We start from the raw sequence: 13069 nt of genomic DNA on the forward strand, positions 1-13069 counted from the left end.
TTCAACAAATCCTGCTATGTTTCTAATTGATCGTTTTGATTATAAAATACAGTATGTCAAAGTCCTCTTTGTATCCACATTTCTTTTTACACAATTTTGGAGTGTCCCACAGAAACCTATGATTCCTGTTTATAGTGGTTGATTGTTGATGGCATCTTACTTGGAAATGACATGACAGAGCAACATACTCCATGTGGCAAGGGAGTTCAGTTCACAGGGCCACATGACTGAGATCAAGTGTGATTGCTACATCTGATTTATCCATTGTTGGAAAGTGGAAGAAAGGCTGCGGTATGTTGGTTGTATGCATGCCTGTTCCTCAGAGCTTCACGGCTGTCCATATCTCCAGGTCAATGATCCCCACCATTATGTAAAAAAAAGAACTACATCCTGTCAAAGAGTTTCTTGCTTAATTTTAGTTAACTAGTGGCATAGCTGCAGTGGTAAAATTTAGATTTTATATGATGTCAATAGTTGCATCTCTGCTTAATATATTATATATAGTAAATCCTGTCTTAATGCCATTAATAGGTTCTTGAAAACTGCAGACCATCCTGTAATAAAACCGATTTTATTGTAGACAAATGGATATAAACAGAAGTTAGGGTTCTCTGGCATATTTCTGGTCACAAAATATATTTTCTTTTTTTTTTCTTTTTGGGTTACACCTGGCGATGCACAGGGGTTACTACTGGCTCTGCACTCAGGAGTTACTCCTGGTGTTGCTTGGGGGACCATATGGGATGCTGGGAATCGAACCCGAGTTGGCTGCGTGCAAGGCAAACGCCCTACCCGCTGTGCTATCTCTCCAACCCCCTCACAAAATATATTTTAGCTCAAATTTCTAAATAAACCCCACCCTCCGACTCTTCTAATATTAAACAGTAGTTGTATCCATTCATTTTTTAACAGTCTTATTCCAGTTCAGGGTTGAGGGTGACCAAAGTCTGTCTCATCAGGTCAAGATGCAAGATGGAAGCCAGCCTTGGAAAGGCAACCCCGTCATTACAGGACTTCCATCACACTCACTTCCCCACATTCATTTGGACTAGGATAATTGAGAAATACCAATGAACCTAACATATATATCGTGTGTGTGTGTGTGTGTGTGTGTGTGTGTGTGTGTGTGTGTGTGTGTGTAGCGGGAAGGGGGGATAGGCAGCAGGAAGCCAAAGTACTAACCAAAGTACTAAGAGAAAAGTCCATGCAGAAATGGAGAGATTATGCAAATTCCACACACTGATTATATCTGTGAATTGTTTTTCCTCCTCAATGCTATCATAAATATATGTTAAATAGAGTGACATTATTTACAGACTTACATATGTAGAACTATCCTCTCTTAAAGCACTTCTTGTCTGAGATACACTATTTGGTATGTCTTGATTTTTTTTTATCATAACTTCTGAGTCTATGTATTTTGATGCAGTTGTCTACTTGAAATAAAAATATAGAAAGTATGTGTTTGTATAAAGCTCAAATCACACCTCCAATGTTTATTTAAGTACTTGGGAATATGCAGTTGGGAATAGGTTTGCCAGATTTATTCAGAACCCGTAGAGATGTGCTAGTATAACCCACAAAAAGTTAAACCTCTAGATTGGCAATTATTGAATACCTGGTTAACTCTTCCCCAAATATGTTGGATGTAAGGTTCATGAAGCTCTCCTTGAGTTTAATAGAGTGAATTAAAATTCATTCTAAAGTTAATTTGGTCTATAATTTTTAAAATTGGTTTTTGCTTTACTGAACAAATGTCTTACAGTTCTCTATCACATTTATTCCTGCCAATTAATAATTTTTGAGTAGCTGTAACCTGTGCTTGAAGTTATTGGAAAAAAAGAATGGTGTGATGCAAACAGCTGATGTGCTTGATGTTGATGGTAGAATGATTAAAAACCCTGTAGCTCACTATCCCAATCAGAAGATCCCCTTTTTAAAAGAATTTAGAATTGAAATCATGTAAATGATGTGGCAGCAGCATCTTCTTGTCAGTGTGCTTAGGGTTTTGAAAACCATGAAGAGCTGGAAGGAAAAAAAATAACTTGGAATATTTGAAAGACCTGGATGAGACATGGAACAAATGGGTGGCATTAATGAGATGACAGTTTGATGTAAGTTGAAGTTTTCTAACAACATGATTTAGAAGTTGATGGTATAGTTAGGAATTTATAGTGTTTGAGCAAAGGTTCTGAGTCTACATGTGTCTATTAAAAATTTCTTTCAAAGAATCTCACAGTATGCTGGAAATACAGCCATAACATGTTTGTTACCTTGTAGCATTGATTTTTTTTTAAAAGACAAAAACCTTAAATTTAAACACCATGGTTTACAAAGTTGTTCATACATCCACTGTTGTCCCTATTTTCCCAGCCACCACCCCTGATTGCCCCCTTAACAGGTACATAATAATTCGTTTTATTTTGCTTGTTACAACCAAATGGCTAAAGGAATTATAAAAAATATTTCAGTAAAAGAAAATTTGTGAAAATTGTTATATCTCATCACGATTTTGGTAAATTTTTGAGGATTTACTAAGCTGTTTGTCACTAGTTGAGCCTTCCGTTTGTTTTTGTTGTTTAGTTGGTTTCTATGTTACGTTTTCATCTAATTCAGTATGCTTCTACTGGAATTTCAGTACTGTGAAATTTGGAGATACACAGCCTGTGTGTTCCAGAAACTTTGGGATCTGCAGAATTTGGATGAGTCTGCAGAGAATCTTAGTGAAGCCCGGAAGATCGGCCATTGGCGTGGCAGTGGCAATGGGGTGTGAGTGCAGCTTCCATGGCTTTGGCAGGACTGGACTGGGCCCACCCCCTCCCGAGGGCACCATGGGGGTTTTCAACCAGGGAAACTGGTAAGTCCATGAATTTCAGCTGCTTAGTTTGCATCTCCTCAGAGATTTAGATTGTAAAGTGAAGGGCCACTGGGTAAGGCGACATGGTGGGGACTGGGAGGTGGCTTCCAGAAGTACGGGCATTGGGAGGAAGTTGCCACCACCACTCTGAGAAGACCTCAGAGTTAACTTTTTAACCTATTGAAGTTCTGTGATTTATAATACTGGTTTTTTATTTTGAGGGGGTGCCATGGAGGAGTGCACACCTAACTCTTTGCTCAGGAATTACTCCCGGTGATGCTCAGAGGAGCATATGAGATGCTGAGGATCAAACCCTCGTTGGCTGCATGCAGGACAGGTGCCCTACCAGCTGCACTATTGCTCCAGCCCTCCAATATTGTTAATGATGGTTTCCAAGCACATAATTCCAACACCATACCCATCACTTGTGTGCCTACATTTATCCCTCAAGGCCCCAGCCCTTCCTTCTCACCACCCACCTCCACTGCCAAGCCAGCTGTGTGGTTCAGTCTCCCACTGTGTTGCCTCGGCCATTTGTTGCTGCCTTGCTGTGTATCTTTATGTCCTCTGTGCAGCATTGATTTGAAGGAAGCCTTTCTGTCATCCTTAAGGTCACTTTCAACTGGAAATATCAATTATTTATACTTAAGGCTGGCTCAAAGGGTCATATCTAACTACAGGGAAAGTTTATTAATAAAAAAATGAAAACCTAAGAACCCCTGGCATCTAACATCACATCAAAAGGCAGATGATTTCTGTCTTCTCTTTTTGAAGCTTTTCTAACTCTTAGTATAGGACTACTGGCTAAAATATGGTTTGAGGTATAATTCTACTTTCAGGTTACATATTTCTCAGCCTTTGCATTTTTAAAAAACACTTTTTCCCACTTTATTTAAACACCATGATTTACAAAGTTGTTCACAGTACATTTGTTGCAGGCATTCTGTATTCCAACACCAATCCCACTACTATGTCACCTTCTCACCCACCTCTGAAGCCTGCCCCTTTAGCAGGCCTAAGATAATTCATTATATACTGCTTGTTGCAACTAAATTACTAATGTAATTATCAAAAATACTTAAGTAAAAATAATTTGTGAAAATTATTATATCTCACCATGAGGGAATAAGGACATTAAATACATTTCTGAGGGTTTACTGAGCCATTGTTGGTAGTTGGACCTTCTGTGTTCATGTTTTTGTTTATTGACCTTACTTGGTTTCTAAGTTGGTGTGCTCCTGCCAGGATGTCACTGTTGTGGAGTCGTAGCTGCGTATACTCCAAATACTCCAGAATAATGAACTGGGTATTGAGCTTACAAGTCAGTGTTGAAGACCCCAGCGTTCTCAGCCAAAAGACCAGAGTGCCTGAAACCTTAGGCAGTTTGGCGTCTCTACAGAGCTCAGTTGTGAGGCAGTGAAATTGGCCGTTGACTTGGCGGCAGCTGTTGTGGGTGAGTGCAGCTGCCTGGGCTTCAGCAGTGCTCGGCCTTTACGTTCTTTATAACATCTCCAAGTCCTGTAACATTGGTTAGCAGGGTCCAATCAAATGTGCTTTCTTGCTTTAATTTAGAGTTTAGAAGACTAAACTATTTCAATGGCACAAAACTAAGACCAAGTGAAGACATTCCACAGGATCACCTCGTGCTTGGAGGCCTTGGAGAAAATATTTTTCTCCCAAGCTCCATCCATAATAGAGGTGGATCCAATGAGTAGACAGGGTTATTTTACATTTTAGTGACATGATCATATGGAACTGATCTACAAAGACTATATTTCCTCTCACAGAGTGTCATTTTAGTAAGTTTAAAACTTGCAGAGATCATCTTTTTCATCAAACTGATTTGTCAGATTTTCTGCTCTTTTCAGCCAGGCACTTTTAACATTCTTAATTTGAAAAGCATTGCTCCTGAGAACAGATGACTGGTTAAAGAAACGTTGGTACATCTACACAGTAGAATACAATGCAGCTGTTAGGAGAGATGAAATCATGAAATTTGCTTATAAGTAGATAGACATGGAGAGTATCTTGCTAAGTGAAATGAGTCAGAAAGAGAGGGACAGAATGACTGTACTCATTTGTGGGGTATAAAATAACATGATACTAACACCCAAGGATGGTGGACACAAGGGCCAGGAAGATTGCTCCATAGTTTGAAGCCTGCTTCATGAATGTGGGGAGAAGGCAGCTGGAATAGAGAAGGAATCACTAAGAAAATGTTGGATGGAGGGATCGGTTGGGATGGGAGATGTGTGCTGAAAGTAGAAAAAGGACCAAAAGTGATGGCCTCTTGGTATCTGTGTTGCAAACCATAATGCCCAAAAGTAGAGAGAGAAAGTATTTGGGAAATTGTCTGCCATGGAGGCAGGAGAAGGATTGGGAAGGGGGGTATACTGGGGAGATTGGTGGTGGACTGGTGGAGAGATGGGTGTTTGAACATTGTATGATTATAACTCAAACATGAAAGCTTGTAACTGTATCTCATGGTGATTCAATAAAATAAACGAAAAACAAAGCATTGCTCATATGAATATTTCTCTCTTTTTCTCTCTCTTTTTAAGAAAAGAACCTCATCTCAGAGGCATGAAATACTATCAGGGTAGAACCTCCCATTGATCATATTAGAGAAGATAGAAAATCTATTGTCAGGAGAATTTACCTCATGATGTTTGCTGCTATTTTTGTTCTCTCCTTTTGCCAATGCTAACACATTAAATTTTTATAAAATTTCTGGCAAATAAAACTTAAATCTTACTATTTTAGATTTATTAAATTTATTTTTATAATATATTTGTGTTGGGACTTAAGATAATTTTTTGCTTGAGAATTTTCCTTAAGGGTTAGTTAGGCTCAGTTGCAGAGCAGTGGATGTACTGGGGATTGAAGGAGCCTTAGTTGGGACCCTCCTTTCAATAGGAGATCGGACTTGAATTTCAGGTCAGAGAGTCAAAGGAGAAAGCTTTAAGAGGAAGTGAAGATCTGTAGAGTGAGTTGGAGCTGGCACAGTGGAGGCAGAGAGGCCTGGAGAGAGGCAGTAGGTATTCTCGGGGTGTGGGAAGGGCAGCTTCTAAAAACGGCCTGCAGGACAGTTGCATCAGGTTTGGGCAGACAGAGGCACGTGGAGAGACAAAGCCAGGAATGAGAAAAGGTGAATTGCGGCCTGGACTTATAGAGGTCTACTGCGTCAGGAAAATGCATTGAGGCTTTATCTTCTCTCCTTCACATTTTCCTTCCTGGTTTGCTCTAGTTCTTAAGCAGTTTCTCACAGCTTATAATATGGCACTAGAGTGACCTTAAGAACCAAGTACTTTGCTGCTGTTACGGTGTAATAGAAAGCATGGCATTTGGACAGTGGGGGTAGTGGTCACAAAGCTTGAGAGGTCACAAAGATGGACTGGATCTTTTTAAATGTGATTTTATTTTTTAAATGAATCACATGAGACACAGTTACAGACTTACAAACTTTTGTGCTTACGTTTTAGTAAAAAATATGGACCACGGTACTCCATTGTGTAAATGTACCAAAGTTTCTTTAACCAGTCATCTGTTCTCGAGCACTCAGGTTTTTTCCAGATTCTGGCTATTGTAAAGAGTGCTGCAATGAACAAACAAGTGCAGATGTCACTTCGACTGTACTTCTTTGCGTCTCTGGGATATATTTCCAGGAGTGATATTGCTGGGTCAAATGGGAGCCCAATTTCTAATTTTTTGAGAATCATCCATACTGTTTTCCAAAAGGGCTGAACCAGTCGGCATTCCAATAGAGTACTATGTAGCTGTCAGAAAAGATGAAGTCGTGAAATTTACATACAAATGGTACTCCATGGAAAGTATCATGTTAAGCGAAATGAGTCAGAAAGAGAGGGATAGACATAGAAAGATTGCATTTATCTGGGGAACATAAAGTAACAAAATAGGAGACTAACACCCAAGAATAGCTGAGATTAGTACCAGGAATTTTGCTTCATGGCTTGGAGGCCAGCCACACATGCTAGGGGAAAAGGGAGCTCAGATAGAGAAGGGAACACCAAATAAAGGATGTTGGGAGGATCCTTCTCCCAGGATGGGAGACGCATGCTGAAAGTAGACTATAGACCACAAACATAATTGTCACTCAATGCCTCTTTTGCAAACCACAACACCCAAAATGAGAGAGAGAACAGAGGGGAATGCCCTGCCACAGAGGCAGGGTGGGATGGGGGGGGGATGGGGGGTGGAAGGGATACTGGGATCTGTGGTGGTGGGAAATGGGCACTGGTGGAGGGATGGGTATTTGATCATTGTATAATTGAAGCCTAAGCACAAAAATTTGTAAGTCTACAACTGTGCCTCATGGTGTCTCACTAATAAAAATAAATAAAATTAAAAAAATTAAATATATTGCTGAGAAAAAAATATGGAACACAGGGCTGGAGCAATAACACAGTGGTTAGGGCATTTGCCTTGCACACCGCTGACCCAGGTTCAATTCCCAGCATCCCATATGGTCCTCCGAGCACTGCCAGGAGTAGTTACTGAGTGCATGAGCCAGGAGTTAACTCCTGTGCAACACTGGGTGTATATATGGAACGCTTCATGAATTTGCATGTCATCCTTGCGCAGGGGCCATGATAATCTTCTCTTTGTTGTTCCAATTTTAGTATATGTGCTGCCAAAGCGAGCACAGGACAGACTGGATCTTGGCTGGGCTATAGACATTCCATGTGACCGCAGCACAGTTGTTCATTAGCTCTCTGAGATCTGCTTCCCAGCCCACAACCATTAGTTCAATTTTTATCTTTAGTTTTTTTCGGGCCGACTCCATGGTGCTCAGGGCTCATTTCTAGTGTGACCCTTGGGACCATATGGGGTACTGGCGATTGATCCCAGGTCAGCTTTTATGCAAAACAAACACCCTTTTAAATGTACTATAGCTCTAGCCCCATTGGTATGATTTTAAATAAAAGTTGTGAGAGATAAATGAGGTACACCATCCCTCAAAGTGGATGGCACCTGGAAGCCAGGCAAGTTCCTGTGATATGCAGTTTGATGTGACCAAAGCTGATGGATAAAAAAGCTACAATATAAAAATGTGTAAGTATAAAAAATTTCATGTGAACATTGTTATATCTCATCACAAGTTTGTTAAGTGTTATTAAGTGATGTTAAATCCTTTTCTAAGGATTTAGTAAACTGTTTCTAGTTGAGCCTTCTCCATTACCTTTTTTTTTTTCCAGTTGAGGTTAGTTGGCTTCTATGTTACTTTTCCATCTAATTTGGTGTGCTCCTACTGGAATTTCAGTATTGAGGAATTAGGAATATTAGGAATAGGCGGCTGTGTGGTCCAGAGACTTCAGAATCTATGGTTTGGGCCAATGAGTTGACATGGTGTTGACTGTGGGGGTTGGGGGTGGCTTCCAGGGCTTGGGCAGCGATGGGGGGGTGGATGGGGAGAGGCTGTTTGCCCCCACACTGAGAAGACCTCCGAGTTCTCAGTCTGGGCACTAGGATACTTGGAATTATTTGCAGCTTGAGTCTCCCGAGAATATTAGTGAAGTGGTTGAACCGTTGGCCTGGATGCAGTGGTGGGTGTGAGCACAGCTGCCAGGGCCTCAGCAGGTTGGAACTAGGCTGGCCTGCCTTCACATGGAGAGACCTTAGAGTGTTCACCTGCGGGGACCAGTGTATCCATGAACTGCTTGGCTTGCAGGTGCTTGTAGATTTAGTCGCAAGTTCGTAGAGGAAGGCTGGGAGTGAGTCTGCATGCCACCGCTGTCTCTAGCACTGTTACTGATGAGGTTTCATGCATGATATTTTTCCCTCTGATTTTTATTTGATTATTTTTTTCTCATAATCTCGAGAGAATATGAGCTTCTTCAGAGTGAAAAAAACTAACATTACACACATTATGATATGTTGTATTTTCATTATAATTTTTCTTGAAGTATTTCATAGTTTACCATTTGATCTTACAGTCTCACAGATTGTTCAAGACTATGTTGCTTCATTTACATATCGTTGATTTTTGAATTTTGTTTCTGCTATTTTCATTCCATTATAGTTAGAGAACTTTTTTTTTCTTTGCTTTTTGGGTTTCACCTGGCGATGCACAGGGGTTACCCTTGGCTTTGCACTCAGGAATTACTCCTGATAGTGCTCGGGGGTATATGGTATATGGGATGCTGGGAATTGAACCCAGGTCGGCTGCATACAAGGCAAATTCCCTACCCGCTGTGCTATCGCTCCAGCCAAGAACATTTTTTTAAATTGAATCACCGTGAGATATAGTTACAAAGCTTTCATGTTTAAGTCATACAATGATCAAACACCCATCCCTCCACCAGTGCACATTCCCCACCACCAATGTCCCCAGTATACACCACCCCTTTCTAACCCCCCTCCCCCCGCCTCTGTGGCAAACAGTTTTCCCCATATTCTTTCTCTACTTTTGGGCATTATGGTTTGCGATATAGATACTGAGAGGCTATCATGTTTGGTCCTTTATCTACTTTCAGCACACATCTCCAATCCCAAATGATCCCCCTTCACCATCATTGACTTACTGATCCCTTCTCTATTCCAGCTGCCTTCTCCCCAGCTCATGAGACAGACTTCCAACTATGGAGCAATATTCCTGGCCCTTGTGTCTACTGTCCTTGGGTATCAGTCTTGTATTATGTTATTTTATATTCCACAAATGAGTGCAGTCATTCTATGTCTGTCCCTGTCTGACTTATTTCACTTAGCATGATACTCTCCATGACCATTCACTTATAAGAAAATTTTGTAACTTCATCTTTCCTAACAGCTGCATACTGTTCCATTGTGTAGATGTAAGTTTGTATAGTAAAATGGCAGGCTGCAAAATCAACACCCATGGACCTGCAAAACTTCATGGCTTTCTTATATATGTATAAATAACAAGAGAAGAAAGAAACATTTAAAAAAAACAATCCCATTCACAATAGTACCTCAGAAAATCAAATACCTCGGAATCAGCTTAACCAAAGAGGTACAGGGAAAATTACAAAACACTACTTAAAGAAATGAAAGAAATGGAGGAAATGGAGACACATCCCCTGCTCATGGATAAGGAGGATTAACATGATCAAAATGGCAATACTCCCCCAAAGCACTACAGAGATTTAATGCGGTCCCTATCAGGATACCCATGAAATTTTTCAAAGAAATAGACAAAACAACTCCTGAAATTCATACAGAACAATAAACCCCCACAAATAGCTAAAGCAATTCTTGGGAAAAAGAAGATGGGTGGCATCACCTTCCCCAACTTCAAACTGTACTACAAAGCAGTAGTAATTAAAACAGGATGATATTGGTCTAGAAACAGACCTGAAGACCAATGGAACAGAGTTGAATATTTTGTCACAGACTCTTAAATATATGATCACTTAATCTTTCATAACGGAGCAAGAAATGTGAAGTGGAACAAGGAAAGTCTCTGCTACAAGTGGCGCTGGGAAAACTGGACAGCTACCTGCAAAAAACCGAACTCTGACCTCTGTCTAATGCCAGGCACAAAAGTCAGATCAAACTGGATTACAGACCTCAATATCAGACATTAATCCATAAGGTACATGGAGGAAAGTGTAGGCAGAACTGTCCATGACATTGAAGCTAAAAGCATCTTAAAGGATGAAACACCACTGACCAAGCAAGTGAAAACAAACAGAAACAAATGGGATTGCATTAAATCAAGAAGCTTCTGCACCTCAAAAGAAACAGTGGCCAAAATGCAGATAGAACCCACGGAATGGGAAAGAATGTTTACCCAATACCCATCTAATAAGGGATTAATATCCAGGATATACAACACGTTAGTAGAATTGTACAAGAAAAAAAAACTTCCAATCCCATCAAAAAATGAGAAGAAATGAACAGAAGTTTCCTCAAAAAAGAAATACAAATGGCCAAAAGGTACATGAAAAAATGTTCTACACCGCTAAACATCAGGGAGATGCAAATCAAATCAACAATGAGATATCATGTCACATCACAGAAACTGACACATATTCAAAAGAACAAAAACAACTAGTGCTGGCGTGGATGTGGAGAGAAAGGGACTCTCCTTCATTGTTGATGGAATGCCAACCACTCCAGCCTTTTGGAAACACAATATGGGCATTCCTTCAAAAAACTAGAAATTGAGCTTCTATATGACCCTACAATACCACTTCTGGGAATATATTTGAGGGTGCAAAAAGGCACAATAGAAATGACATGTGCACTTGTATGTTCATTGCAGCATTGTTCACAATAGCCAGAATCTGGAAACAACCCCATGCCCAAGAACAGAGGACTGGTTAAAGAAAATCATGCATAATTCTTTATGGTCTCTCATCTCCTCCCCTCCTCCTGAGTTGACCACTCCCCCCACCAATGTGGTGTTTACTTCCCTGTCCTATTTCTCTCCCACCCTTCTCTCCTCTGTGGCAGCTTCTTCCTGAAGACCAGTTCTCATGTTCTTTGTTTCTATTGCCTTTGGGCATTTGGTGTTCCCCTGCTATCTTTCTTTATATCCTGCATATGAGAGATCGTTCTGTGTGTATCCCTCTCCCTCTGACTAACTTCACTCAGCATGACAACCTCCAGATCCATCCACATAACAGCAAATTGCATGATTTTACCTTTCTTATCATCGAGTATTAATTCCATTATGTATATGTACCATAGTTTCTTTACCTAGTCATCTGTTCTTGGCATGCCTGTATTATTCCAAATAATCACTGGCCAGTTCTGGTTCTGTCTTATTGAACCAGCCATGGTTCTGTATTATTTAAATGTTTCAAATATTGTACTAGTTATTCCTTACAGGGCTGGAGCGATAGCACAGCGGGTAGGGCGTTTGCCTTACAAGCGGCCAACATGGCCGACCCGAGTTCGATTCCTCCGCCCCTCTCGGAGAGCCTGGCAAGCTACCGAGAGTATTCGATATGCCAGACACAGTAACAACAAAGTCTCCAATGGAGACGTTACTGGGCCCGCTCGAGCAAATCGACGATCAACGGGAGGGCCTTTACCTTTACCTTACCTTCCTTACTGATTTGGAATAATCAGTATTCCAAATACTGACGTGTGATTCTCAGATATATTTTCTCTACTCAACTTTGGATAAACACATTAATACAAGATAGATTTACATTAGGAATCACAGAGGTTATTAGATTTTTAAAAATATTCTTATTCAAATCACATTCTTCCACATTGCTTGTTCTTGCTGAAACCAAGATATTTTTATAGTGTTTTCATGATTGATCCAATGATCCTACCATGTTAGAAAAAATGTAATATGGAACAACTTGTTTCTTGTGAACTTATATCAGCTTCCAATGATCACTGTGTTCTTTTCCACAGACTCAGAAACCATCTGGATAATCTTCTATTCTAGAATGTTTTCAGGAATACATATCTAACCAGCTGTCTGAAGTGTCTGGAATTTGTCTTCCTTTTTTTTAATCTTAAAAAAATTTTATTTAGTATATAAAAAAGTGGCAACTGTTGATACAATTCTAGGATTAAAATTGATTAGATAACACAGTTGCAATATTAGAATCAATAGATATAGAAAATAAATTTATGTAAACATTGTTATATCTGATTGCAGGGTTGTTGGTAAGTTCTTGTCTGAGATTCATTAAGATTTTTGTTGCTTCATGCACTGTGTGATCCAGACACTTCCGTATCTATGGTATTGGAATTTATCTTTTTGAAACTGGAAATTTTTTATTTTGGGGGGTTTTCATAGTTATCAATGATATACCTATTCCACAGTCACATCTTTAAATTACTTCAGAATTTTTTTATGGGAGAGTTTTGTGGTACCCTTGGTGGTGCTCAGGACTTATTCGTGGCTTCTGCTCCGGTATCCCTCCTGAGTGCTTGGGGCACCGTATGCAGTGCTGGGGATCAAAATGGGATTGGCCACATGCAAAACAAGAGCTGAACATCTGAATCTGTCTCTCTGTTCCTTATATCAGAATTTTTGAAACTTCATTTTACTCAGAGACCCTAGTAAGTTTTTCTTTTTGCCTTTTTGCCTACTTTGGGCTTCAAAGTTCCTTTTTACATCTTAAACCTTCTGTGTATATCAGATCTTAAAATTTCCACGATCCTTGTATAGTTTCCCTGTGCAGTTGAAGAAAGTGAAAGAGCAGTGAGCTTTCTATCAGGAGATACAAAGAGTGTAAGATTTTATCTCTTACAAAGCCACCA

The 13069-nt window shown here is 40.0% G+C and overlaps 1 non-coding gene across 1 annotated transcript; it reads right to left on the reverse strand.

The window, feature by feature from the left end:
• Nucleotides 1-7414: 7414 nt before the first annotated feature.
• Nucleotides 7415-7521, reverse strand: LOC130030810 (U6 spliceosomal RNA). The gene has a single exon (XR_008793493.1). It is a non-coding gene; the product is annotated as a U6 spliceosomal RNA (small nuclear RNA).
• Between the last annotated feature and the right edge of the window lie 5548 nt (nucleotides 7522-13069).

Source organism: Sorex fumeus, unplaced genomic scaffold, assembly GCF_029834395.1.
Source record: "Sorex fumeus unplaced genomic scaffold, SorFum_2.1 ptg000044l, whole genome shotgun sequence".
In the NCBI taxonomy this organism is placed as follows: Eukaryota; Metazoa; Chordata; class Mammalia; order Eulipotyphla; family Soricidae; genus Sorex; species Sorex fumeus.